Source organism: Dipodomys ordii, unplaced genomic scaffold, assembly GCF_000151885.1.
Source record: "Dipodomys ordii isolate 6190 unplaced genomic scaffold, Dord_2.0 Scaffold50, whole genome shotgun sequence".
NCBI classification, from domain to species: Eukaryota; Metazoa; Chordata; class Mammalia; order Rodentia; family Heteromyidae; genus Dipodomys; species Dipodomys ordii.
This window is the reverse complement of record NW_012267266.1, coordinates 5,814,393-5,827,514: the sequence shown is the minus strand read 5'-3', so window position 1 is coordinate 5,827,514 and position 13,122 is coordinate 5,814,393. Positions and strand designations below refer to the sequence as shown.

General features: G+C 39.1%; 1 pseudogene; it reads right to left on the bottom strand.

Moving 5' to 3' along the window:
- Nucleotides 1-9,733: 9,733 nt before the first annotated feature.
- LOC105988650 lies at nt 9,734-11,190 on the bottom strand (annotated as a pseudogene).
- Nucleotides 11,191-13,122: the final 1,932 nt, after the last annotated feature.

Sequence of the window (13,122 nt, the reverse complement as noted above, 5' to 3'; positions counted from 1 at the left end):
GCATGGTAGTAGACAAGAAGGAGGTGGGGGGAGGGAAGTAGTAGTAAAGGGTATATCCCAGTGACCTACTTCATCCAACTATGGTTCACCTACCAAAGATTGTACCAGCTTCCCACAGAGCCACAAGCTGGTAGGGAAGCATTTAGCACCTGGCCTTTGAGGCACATTTCATTCCAAACAGTGATACTGATGAATGCTAGAAATGGATGTTGGTTTATCTTGCCCATGTAATTGTAACCCCTCTGTACAGTATGTTCACAATTAAAAAAAAAAAAAAGAAATGGATGTTGGAAGGGAAGGGATAATACAGAGAAGTGAGTGATGACCCTCTGGAAGATGTGAAAGACTCCAGGATTTCAGGCTGACTAGGGAAACAATCCAAAGCCCAGGGATGTGCCACCACTGTTGCCACCATACCCCTCAACATTCATCACCCCCACACCTGCTTTTGGGGCTTCCAGTTGCAGCCAGCGCTTCTAGGGTAGGCTGTAGAATGTGTTAATCCTCCCCCCCACACACAACACAGCAAAATTTACCAGATGACTGACCAGATGGATTAAATGTCTAATTCTTCCACTCTCAGATAGAGTAACTCTGATTATGTCTTCTATAGTGTCTCCCAGAGTTCCCTATCAAGCTCCTAATGCCCTAAATGGAGCACCTGTAGCTTAAGCCTATAATCCTAGCTCCTCAGGAGCGCAAAACCTATGATATGGATTTGAAACCAGTCTGAACAGACAAATCCAAGAAACTCTTGTCTCCAACTGACCAGCAAAAAGGCCAGAGTTGAGGTATGGCTCCAAGTGGTAGAGTACCAGCTGTCAGTGGGAAAAGCTAAGCAAGAATGCAAGGCCCTGAATTCAAACTCCAGTGCAGCCACACGGAGCCTACAAAAAATAACTTATTTATCACATACCCTTAAGAGCTTTCTTTCTTTCCCTTCCTCATTTTTCTACCTCTCTACCATTCATTGCTGGAGTTATCTCCCAAATAAACTCCTTCTATTCATATTCGTCCCTCCTACTGACCCCCTCTACTAATTTTTTTTTCGGTCATGGGGTTTAAACTCTGGGCCTGGGTGCTGTCCCTCAGCTCTTCAGCTCAAGGCTAGCACTCTAGCACTTGAATCACAGTGCCACTTCTGATTTTCTGTGGTTTACTGGAGATAAGAGTCTCACGGACTTTCCTGCCTGGGCTGGCTTTGAACTGTGATCCTCAGATCTCAGGCTCCTGAATAGCTAGGCTTACAGGTGTGAGCCAACAGCACCCAGCTCTATTATTCTATTTTATCTCTCCCTCTCAATATAACATTTTCATATGCCCATACAATCACTTCAATCATATTTTCCCATTCACCCTTTCTCCCTCCCACCTCCTGCTGGTTCCCTTCCCAGTCTCCCATTTGTGTTCAAATCATTATTTTTCTTTAGAAGGGATCTTAAATAGTTTCTTCACAGATAAGGTAGCTATATGAAGTGATGGATATGTTAATTAGCTTGATTATGGCAATTATTTCATATTTCAAAACACGTGCATCAAATCATCACAAGATATACTTTGAATACATACCATTTCACCAATTATAGTTCAATAAAGCAGAAGAATAAACAAGCAAACAAAAGAATTTTAAAAAGCACAAGAAACAACTATGCCAAGAGGTAAATTAGTAATTTATTCTAAATGCTGTGAGTATAGATAACTATGCTTTTCTATTATGACATTTTACTTGAAAATTATTTTCTCTGCCTCACTTCTATCAAGTCAGTAATGAATTTTAAAATTAGCAATGCATAGTTATTGATGAAAGACATAAAAATAGATCATTTTACAGGATACCAGACAGAGAGAACAGTGCTGACAAAACATTCCACAAAGGTAAATGAACAATATAAATAAGAGGTCTTCGAAATCTCTATGCTTTTCACCAGTAATTCTATGTATATAGCCTAAGGCATGTTTCAAAAAGCTCCATCTTGGCACTGGAATCACCAGGGCGTCTCCAAAGACATGAAAATCAATAGCTCAAGGTGGAGATGTAGGAAGTGTGCATTAACAAGTTCTCCTGATAATAATCTTGTACTCTAAGGTTAAACTCTACAGCCTGGGGAAATCAGAATCAGTCATTAATGTTTATTTCCTAATAAGGCTGTCTTCCCTACTTTGGGGAAGCAACCATAAACAACACATAAAAAGCTCTTGGGGATTATGGACCACTCATTTTTTAAAATATGTAAACTTATTATCATATAATTTCTGATAAAATTAAGCAGAATGGAAAACCTCAATAATTTCAAAAATGACAGGGAAAGCTATTCCTATGCATTGTCAGATGAACATAACTGGGATCTTTTTTTTAAACATATGTACATTGGTTAAAGAAAAAGCTGAAAGAAAATATATGCATACACAAAAGTATTGATTTTTGTTATCCCTACCAAATGTGTAGATTATTTCTATTTTCCTTTGTTCTTTTAATATATTCAAAATTCCTGGAATAAATATGAATTGTTGATAGGAGAAAATCATAGTATTTCAAGGGTTGATTTTACCCAGGTGATGATGGCTCATACCTGTATTCCTAGCTACTCAGGAGGTTAAGATCTGAGGATTGTGGTTTGAAGCCAGCCCAGGCAGAAGAGTCCATGAGATTCTGATTGCCAATAAACAAACAGAAGTGGAGCTATAGCTCAAGTGGTAGAGTACTAGTCGAGCAAAGAAGCTCAGGGACAGCATCCAGACACTGAGTTCAAGCTCCAGGACTAGCAAAAAAAAAAAAAAAAAAGTTGATTTTTAAATACCAGGGGAAATGTGAAATTTCCATTTATATGTATACCTTTTAAAATGTGCTTTAATTTAACAATATTAGCACGTTTTTATTTCTGAGCTAGACCTTAGAACTTTCTATTCCATTTTCTGCAGCTTTTATATTTTTAATTTGTCTGAAGGAAGTGAGGTTTGTTGTTTCTGTTGTTGTTCTTGTTGTTTCGGGGTAAAGCTCCTGGTTTTTCAGTGCCAGCCTTTTTCTTTTTTCCTTTTGTTAATTTACTTTATTGTTATTATAAAGATGATGTACAGAGGATTACAATTACATGAGCTAGGTAATGAGTACATTTCCTTCCATAGTGTCTGCCCTCATTATCTCCCAGTCCCTCCCTCCTGTCTCCACCCATGAGTTGTATAGTTCACTTTCATCAATGTCCAATGAGCTCCACTGCTGCTGCATTTTTTTCACCCTTTTTCCTTTGAGTTGTGTATCCTCCCCCCAACCTTTCCGAAGATACCATACATAATATATATCATACATAAAGCAAAGAAGACAGAATCATCCAAAATTTAAAACTAAAAAAAAGGGGGGAAAGAAGTCTTTTGTTTCCATATCTTGGGGTTCATTTTCAGTATGTATATCATTTTATAAAAATATGAAGAGGCACTTTGGCATTGCACCTTTTTATTTCTCTCCTAAAAAGAATATCCTGTTTTCGTCTCACTGTGTGTGAGTATCTAGAATCCTGTACAATTTATCATATCCCCGTGCATTTTAGATTTAATTTCTACATATCAGAGAGAACATGTGCCATTTATCTCTCTGAGCTTGGCTTACCTCACTTAACATAATTTGTTCTAGTTCCATCCATTTGAAGGAAGTGAGTTTTCAAGTACTCTTAGGAAAAGAGTTCAAAATTCTTTGTCAGTCTTTATTGCTTTTTGTGGTTTTCAAACATAAAATATAATTGTCACAAGTTAGCTAATATTAGAGAAAATTAGAGAAATACAAAAATACAAAGATAAAAGATACCATAATTCAGCTCCTCTCCTTCTTAAAAAAGCCATCTTAAAGTGTTTGATATGTAGGTATAGAATTTTACTTGCTTTTATGCTTTACATGATGTTACGGGCCTTGCTATTTTCTCTTACCAAATACCTTAGATAATTTTCCAGATCGTCTTCTACAGACCCACTTCATCTTTGTAGTGATTGTAAATATTATATTGGGTGGCAATTCCTTGACTTGTTTAAAGAAATCCTTTCATTTACATAACTATTGCTGATATGTAAGAAACTTACTGACTTTGGGCAAGTTTGTAATTACTCCCAACTTCCCTACTCTTATCTCTCATTTGACAGCACTCTTCTTTGTCTTACATTTTCTAGAATAACAATTGTAACATTTAGAGATAATGACAACTTTTACTCTTGTCAGTATTTCTCATCCCGTTGACTGAGGTTTTGGCCTAAGAGCTCCAGAAAAGCCAATGATGAGTGATGGCTATTTGTTAAAGTTAAAATGTAAGTGTTCTCGAATATTCTTGTGTTAATGTCTGATTGCCAGTTAATGGGCTTTTGAGAGGCAACTGGATCATGAAGTGCCAATTTCATCAATCGATTAATCCACTGACGAGTTCATAGTTATGAAATAAATGGAAGTAGGATCCACTTGGAGGATGTAGGTCAGTAGGTATATGCTTTTGAATGGTATACCTCTGCTTCTTGGCTCCCGTGAGGTAAATAACTTTGTTCTGCTGTGCTCTTCCACAATGATGTTCTGCCTCTCTGCAGCCCAGAAACACAGCCAGCAGAATATAAACTTATTGAAAACCTTTGAAAGACCCAAAATAAATCTTTTCTCTGTTATATTGTTCCTCGCAGGTGTTTTGTCATAGCAACAAAAGTGACTTATACACCATCTGTATAATTTAGGTAAGAGTTGATCTTTGGGGTTCTAGAATGATTGAGAAAGCTGTTATCTAATTAGTCTGTGCCATCCTGGCCTGAGTACTAGTTCTCAAACATCCTCTTGTCTTCACTTAGCCCCAAAATATACTCCACAGGTGGGAGTTCCAAATATCTAATTTCAAACAGCCAAGTCAATATGAAGAGACAGTAGATGCACTAATTTGCAACTTTCCATCACAAGCATAATCCTGTTCTGTCTCTAGTTTCCTGTTTCTACCACTTTCCATCAAAGGAAAAGAAAAAGAATTGGAAACTCTCAGGTTTCTAATTTCTGCTGTTTTTATACCTGTCCTGTCTTCATATAGCCCTGCTCCCAGGTGGATGGTGGTAAGAGAAGAAGGAAGTGCCCATATTTGCCTAATATTGAAATCATGAGGTCAGGTCTGGTCGGTGCCACATTGACCACATGATTGGATGGTGGGGTCTGGCTTCCTGTCTTCATGCTGGGGGAGGGAAACACCCCCGCCTGTCACCTGCCTCCCAGGTTATAGGTTACTAAATCTGTCAGCCCAGTGCCTGGGACTGGGAATTTCCTATGGATTCGCCCCCGGGCCCTATTTAGGCCCCGACTAGCCCAGTTGCTGCAATACCATGCTATGTGTGTGTCTCCGTAGATCCTTCCTCTCTAGCACGTTTCCTAATGTATATTTGGGGCTGCAGGCCTTTGTAACAATGGGCTGCCTGCAGCCTGGCAACTTATAATAAAGACTCCAATATTTCATATTCCAAAATGTGGCTTCTGGGATGATTAACCTTGTAACAATATGAATCTGAAACCTGGGTTTAATCTGAAGCACACAGAGAGAGACAGAGACAAAGAAAGAAAGAAAGAAATACAAATAAAACATCTTTTTAAAAAGTTAGTAAATCTTACTAAGGGCTTATTGGATAGCTAATATCTCATCAGGTTTTGGTGACATCGATTATATTAAACATAAGGACTTTAGTAAAGCTGGGACCAGTGGCAGATGCCTGTAACCCTGGCTACCCCATGGGCTGAGATCTGAGGGTCAGGGTTAAAAGCCATCCTAGGCAGAAAAGTCCCTGAGAAACTTATCTCCAATTAACCAGCAAAAAGCCAAAAGTGGAGGCATAGCTCAGGTGGTAGAGTGCCAGCCTTGAGTGAAAAAGTTAAGTAGGAGTATGAGGTTCTGAGCTCAAGCCCCAGTACTGGCTTGATACAAAAAGACTTTGCTAGAGCTACTTGTATTATTAAGCCAATCTAGAAGTTGTTTTAAATTCAGAAGATACTAACTTAAAAATAAAAGTTATTCACACTTGATCTACAAATCAGGCAAAAAACAACTACTTGAGATCAGCACAATATTGTCAGTACCCAAGTTGGAAAGTTATGCTGTTTTTACTTAGCCTTATCTTGTTCTCGATAATTGCTTCCTTTCAACCAAAACGTTGTTTAATGTAGGAGAGATATTCCAAGGCTTCTCTTTATATTCACTGCTGCAAGATCCCGTTTTAGCATAATTACAGTCTTAGAGTTGAAGAGCAGGCTCACTCTATCTGGCTCTGCAGCTGGCTTCCCCAGTGACAATAGGATGCTCAGTCCAATGCTGCCAGCCCGGGCGAGGCCCTCAGGCTGAAATTTTGCCCTTGCTTTGTCTGTACTTCCTGCTTGAAATGGTTTAGAATTTTTAAAGAACACGGTTTTATTCTCTTCAGGCTTTTTATGGGAACTTGCTGAGCTCCAAATGCAGATTTCAGCTTCTCAAATGAGCGATTATTCACCTTTACCTCTCAAAGAGAGGTTACTAAGCAAAAGCAGCAAAAGGAAGAGAGGAGGTGGAAGAAAAGCAAAGGAAGTTTACCAGGGAAATCCCTGCTTGCTTTACCTACAAGCGATTCTATGTTCAACTTGATGTCTTGCTACTATACAAATTCTTATCATGATTTGAAATAACTCTTCAGCCCAGCCCCCCAGTTATCCACTAAGAGATGAATGTGTATATCCCCACTGATTTCTCAGTTTTTCAACAAAACTAGGTTAGGTTCCTCCTCTACTTCCCAGCTAGTCCAGATGTGCTGCTTCCTGCCCTAAGTTCTCTTTACTTTTCCTTCACACAAATTCATACACCCATCCTTTCTATTCCATGTATTATCATCTCAGGTTAGGTCTTTATATCTTTTTTTGGGGGGGGGGGTCATAGGGCCTGAACTCTGAGCCCGGGCACTGTTCCCTGAGCAATTCAGCTCAAGACTAGCACTCTACCACTTGAGCCACAGTGCCACTTCTGGCTTTTTCTGCTTATATGATGCTGAGGAATCAAACCCAGGGCCTCATGCATGCAAGGCATGCACTCTACCACTGAGCCACCTTCCCAGCCTTATATCTATTTTTTTTTAATTAATACAAGGCTTTTAAAATGGTCTGTGTACTTCCAGGATCTGCCAATCAGGTACTTTTGTAAGTTGCAGTTCTCATAGGGCCAATCAACGTGAAACCAATAAAAACCAACCCTGTGTGACGGGTACCACTACTAGTACTCGGAATATACAGGTGAAAGACACAAGTTGGTTTTCTGCTCTGGTCAAATTAAAATCTTCCCTGTCCCAGAGACAGAATGTATTTATCAATTGGTTCTCAGATGGGATGGTGATGCTATTTTGCCTGCCAAGGAAATATTAGGGAGTCCTTTGTGATTGTCACAACCGAGGTAGAAGAGAATTACTGGCATCTGACTCTTGGTTACAAAAAGGATGTGGTATAAAAGTCATTGATAACTGGGCACCGATGGCTCATGCCTGTAATCCCAGCTACTCAGGAGGCTAGGATCTAAGGATCCAGGTTTGAAACCAGCCGGGGCAGAAAAGTCCCCCAGAGACTCATATCTCCAACTAACCACTCAAAAACCATAAGTGGGCACTATGGCTCAAGTGGTAGAGCACCAGCTTTGAGAACAAAGGCTCAGGGACAGCACCCAGGCCCTGAGTTCAAGCCTCACAACCAACAACAAAAAAGTCATTGATGACAAGGTTGAAAAACTTCATGTTCAAACAGAATTGCTGAAGTCTCTCCTTAGTTTAGTGCCACACAATGTCTTTTCAATTGTTCTATCCAATTGTCAAGGCTTGCTTCAACTCATCTTTCCAAATCCACTCTCAAGTTCCTATGTCAGTATGTACTGCTCTCTCTGAGTATATCACACACTTCTTGTCTTAGAAGTATTGCCATGACTCTAACTTGTCATGTTGTTGTTACAAGTCACTGGGCCCCTATTCAGCTGTAGTGTCCACACACTGTATCAAGGGCCTGGCACACACTACATATAATAAGAAGTCCTTGTATTCAAAAGATGAAGCTGTTAGCCTAGAAATTAACAATTGATCAGAGGAGAATATACTGTAGGTCTGAAACTTGGGCAGTTAATCTCCTCAGACCAAAGCCTAAAGAATTGAGAATTTTAAAAAGAAAGGGATGAGGGGCATCAACACATCCATGTGTTTTAATTGGATTCTTATGTATTGTAGGTACACATATAAACCATGTAAGTTGCCATTCTCATAATTCTCACGTGTGCAGTTCTGTGGCACTAAGTACACTCAGATTGTTTGTAGTCATCACCACTATCCATCTCCAGAACTTTTTATTTTTCCACTTGAAGCCCAATATGCATTAAACACTAACTCTCCATTCCCCCCTCTCCTCAGCACCTGGCAATCTTCATCCTACATTCTGTCACTATCTAGGAACCTTGCATATGAAAGCAGAGTATCTGTCTTTTCATTACCTACTTGTATCTCACTTTGCATGTCTTCAAAGTTCATTGATGTTGTATATGTCAAATCTCCTTAGTTTAAGACAATATTCCATTGTATGAGTGTACATATATTAATACATATACGCCACATATTTTCAATCCATTCATCTATTAATGGAAATTCAACTTGTTTTGACCTTCTGTCTATTGTGGGAAATGCTGCTGTGAACATAATGTATAAATATCTGCTTAAGTTCCTGCTTTTACTTCTTCTTCCTTTTTTTCTCTTCTTTTTTTCTTTTTGGCAGTGCTGGAGATCAAACCCATCTACTTACTTCTTTGGGGTATGTATATATAAAAGTGTAATTACTGCATCATACAGTAATTCTATTTTTAATTTTCAAAAATTATCCTGTCATTTTCTATAACAGCTGCATATAGTCCCACCAGCACATACAAGGATCCTGATTTCTCTACATCCTCATCAACACTTGTTATTTTCTGTTTTTTTTTTCTTATACTAACCATTTTAATGGGCATGAAGTGGTTTTGATTTGCATTTCCCTAGTGATTAGTGATGTGCCTTTTGGCCACTTACAAGAGGGTATACCTATCTTCAAAGAAGATATTTTTGTTTTTTCTTTGAAGAACTATCTATCCTTTCTTTCTTGGCCTTTTGGCTAAAATCAATTATAGAGAAATGTCTATTCTTTTGTCTATTTTTAGCCAGTTTTTTGTTTTGTTTTCTTGTTCTTGAGTTATAGAAGTTCCTTAGATTATGTATATCAGTCTCATCAGATATATGATATGCAAATATTTTCTCACATTCTTGGTTTGTTTTTACTTATTGATATCCAATTTATTTATTTTTTCAATTAATCACTACTAATTCCAATGCCCCAAAACAGTCCTTTCTCCTGTCTTTTCCTGTAAGAGTTTTATAGTTCTTTGATCCATTTTGAATTAAGTTTTTCATACGGTTTAAGGTAAAGGGTCCAGCTTCATTCTTTTGCAATACCACTGGTTGAACTGTAGTCTTGTCGTCTGGCTCTCCTGTCAAAAATCATTTGATAATACACAAGAGCGTTTATTTCTCAGCTATCTATTCTATTCCTTTGATATATATGTTGGCCTTTATTCCTTAGACCATGATCCTCCAGATTTTAGCTTTCTGAGTAGCTATGGTTATAGGCATGACCCACCATGATAGGCTGCTATTATAATGTTTGTAATAAATACTATTCCTTTTTGGGGGGAGCAGAGGTTTATTGGGGGGCGGCGGGGTCTCAGCCCTTCTTGGCGGCGGCCAGCACACTGCTCAGCTCCTCCGGCTTCCTCTTGGCTTGGATGCGCATCCCCACCCTTTTCTTGATGAACTTGAGGTGCGCCCTTGTCCTTGGGACACCTTGAGCAGCTCCAGCGCGCGCGCCACGCCGCTCTTGCGGGGCGAAGCCGCACACCTCCGTGAATCACACGAACTTGGGGTGCTTGGTGAGGCGCCTTTTGGCGGCGGCTGTGCCTCGGCTTGTTCACGTTCTTGGTCACTTTGTGGCCTTTGCTGAGGCCCACGGCCATGGGGTAGCGCAGAGCCACGGCTGCGGTTCTCCAACAGCTGCTGCTGCGGAAGGGAGGACTATTCTTTTGAAAAGGATTTTAGTAGACTGGTACACTGAAATCTATAAAAAAAACACTTCAAAGAAATATGAAAAGAAACAATAAATGGAAAGATATCAGTGCTCGAAGCTTGTAAGACAATGTTTTACAGCATCAATACTATATATTGCAGACAATCTATGTCAACCAATCATTTGACTTTATTTCCCGTGTGTGTGTGTGTGTGTGTGTGTGTGTGTGTGTGAACAAAATTTTGAACCTGGGCTTCTTTTACTTATTATTCTATCTTACTCATTTTTTCTATGTTGTCCCGTAGTCACATTAACAAACTTTGAGTGTGATCTCCCAATAGTGGACGTCTGTGAAGGGAAATGGCACTTTAGCCTAAGGTTTTGGTGGGGGAAGAGATGGAAATCTTCGCTCCTTTTCCACCAAGTGGTAGAAATAAAATACTTCCTAAGGGAAAAAAAGAAAACTAGAGATTTAAAGACTACCCTTGGGAATCTGTTTTGATCATTAAATGGGAATACTCACAAGTCAAGAAAATATATTGACTGGCAACCTGTACCTTCTCTGAATCTTCACTAACCAATTCTAACTCCAAAATGTAGAATTTAACATTTGGAATCCAGCTTGAAAGACAAGAATTCCAAAGCACAGAGTATATTTATTTGCAATGTTTTTCACAATGGATGCCTAAAATATTTTATATCCATCTATAACTTTCACTTACTTAGAGTTTTCAGAATCTGTTCAGAAATTGTGAGACTTGATCAAATATAGTTTTTTTTTTAAATAAAGACTCATCCTTGTAATATTTGATTTTATCACCTGTCTTGGAATGAAAAGCTAAGTTGACAGCTCTGGCTGTTAAACTGGGAGACATGAATTAGTAAAGACAGGATTGAGAAGCTTTGCCATGCTAAGGTTTATAATCAGAAAGTGAACTTGCCTCTACAGTGAAAGCAGTCTGTCTGCTAGAATTATCTCTCCTCCAGTTCTTCAAAAGAGCCTGTACATACCTGACTGCACCAATGAAAATCCACAGCTTCACCTTTCCTTTAGATTTGGGCCATTTCTTGGATGAATATGAGAACTGTTGAAATGTTAGCACAGGTCTTGGATTCATTCTTTCTCCTGGATGCTCACTCCCTTCCCTTTTTTCTCCTTAATTTGAAGACCATGTTTTTCTAATCAGGCATTCTTAAGACACTACAGATAAAATAAATCCCAACAACTCTCGTTTTATCCTTTGTTGTCCTTTGTCCCTGCTGTCATCATCACCTTTGGAGCTTATTCCAATTTTAAAGCACGTGTAACATTGTCTAAATAAGCCATGTTTTCCTACTGTTATCACTTTCCTGAGGTTCAGGAATTGAAGCATTGGGTAAAGCACCAGAATATTCCTTTTAATTAACTTCTGTTTGCTTTCCCACTCCATTTTAAATGGAATATTTTTAAGCTAGAATATATTTGACAGGGTTGATCAAAACTTTGAAAACATACCAGAATCCAGCCCTAAAAAGATCGGAGGCCTTACTCAGATCCCAGGAGTTAAGATCACAAACACCCCCACTAAACAGCTACTGGAATATGCATTAGTTTAATTTTTTAGGCTGGGTGCCCATGGTAGGCTGTTTCCATCTGGGGAAATGGGGAGGGGTGGGGAGACACATATACCTTATTGTAAAGTGCAGAATATACACATTTTAGCTAAGTCACTTTCAGCATGCTCCAGGGAAGTAGATAGCTCCATTAGCCAATGTCAAAGAAGATAAATGTGCCTAAATTACTTGCCAAAAATGCTTAGTGAGCATCAGAGAGATGCATTCTACTTTCCAAATTATTAAGCAGACTATTCAGAAGTACTCAAACATTGCAGATTGCTGACCAGAAGCCAGGGACAGCTGTCTTCCTCTGATACCCCATGGTGACGCCCACAAGAACTTTCTCCCTTCAGGGTTCAACCCACTAAAAGGCATGAGAGGATGTGCATCATTTAGCGCATCCTGACATCTAGGTTTTTTTTTTAGTGTTCTTTTTATTAATTTAAATTTTAATTTTTTGTGAACATACTGTACAGAGGGGTTACAATTACATGGGCAAGATAATGAGTACATTTCTTATCAAGCATTGCAGCCTCCTCCTTTGTTTACTCTTCACATCCCTTCCCAGCCTCCCCGACCCCCCCCACCCCCTCCTCACATCTAGGTTTTGACTGAAGGATTTTTATGCAAGAAACTCCTGGATCCTAGAAAGACAATCCTTTAGATGCACTTTTCTCAATAACATCAATGTATCTGGCTTTCTCTGCATAAATACACTGAAATAAATGACCACTTTCTATATGTTATATACATGTGCAAATATATCATCATTACAGTGTATATATCTTTCTAGGAAGCAGGAGCTAAGTTTAAGTTATGATGTATTTTAAATGTGGCCTTTTGTTTGATGTATCTAAATGGTTTGGAGGAGTTAGCCATCTCTAAGGAATTGTCTTTGGAAGTTAGGTCCTAGGATTATCTGCATCAGAATTATCTCAGTTAAACACAACACAAAATAAACCTTGGGATTTCAGAATTTTCTCACTGGCCTGGTCTGGGAACCTACTTTCTAGCAAACACCTCCAGGAAATGGGCCCTTTCTTAGACACCTTTTGTCTAAGAAAAACCTCTTTAGGAAATCCCTAGGGGAACTGAGTTTTCCTTCTTGGTGGAAGGAAGGAAATGAACATTACTCTGTTAAATTGTTTCAGTAAAACTACTCATTTTAAAAACTGAGGTGCTTTCTTCAGCAGCACATCTATTTAAGTTGGAATGATCCAGAGCAGATTAGCAAGATCCCTGTTCAAGGATGGCATACAAATTGGAGAAGTGTTCCCTTTTTTTTTTTAAGTGGGAGGGGGGGGATGTAGAGTGCTTGCCTAGCATTCCTCAGCACCACATAAACAGAAAAGGCTGGAAGTGGTGCTCTGACTCAAGTGGTAGAGTGCTAGCCTTGAGCAAAAAGAAGCCCAGGAACAGTGGCTCTGAAGACTGGCAAAAATAAAAATAAAACA